The sequence below is a fragment of the Quercus suber genome, unplaced genomic scaffold (genome assembly GCF_002906115.3).
Source record: "Quercus suber isolate HL8 unplaced genomic scaffold, Cork oak 2.0 scaffold_50, whole genome shotgun sequence".
Taxonomy (NCBI): Eukaryota; Viridiplantae; Streptophyta; class Magnoliopsida; order Fagales; family Fagaceae; genus Quercus; species Quercus suber.
In genome coordinates, this window is record NW_027069515.1 from 719,980 (window position 1) to 720,471 (window position 492).

Below are 492 nucleotides of genomic sequence, written 5' to 3' on the forward strand. Positions count from 1 at the left end.
TAATTACCATTAACATTATCATTTTTATTTTTTTTGGTAACTCTAATTGATAGCTTTGATGAGATATGTATCTTAATTACGATATAACAAACTTGATCGTAAATTATAGCTAGGAAAAAAAAAAGTTATAATTATTGTTTTTGTTATTGTTGTTAAATATTTGTCTTTCATATTTGGAAGTCACTTTGCATATTCAAGCATTAAAATAGGGTTAAAATTACACATAATTTTTTTTTATAGTACTTTCAGCTTTTTTCTATAGTACTCTCAAGAAAAAAAAAAATCAGCTAGCTTTTAGCTAATTTTTAGCACCTTATTTATATGAAACTGAAAACTTTTTTACTAAAAATACTGTAGATAAAGTTAAAAGGTAGCTAAAATAATACAGTGTGACCCATGAATAGTATCAAAAAGTGCAATGAACCCATCAATAGTAGCAAAAATAAACTGAATAATAGCAAAAATAAGATAAATAGTAAAAAAAAAAAAAAA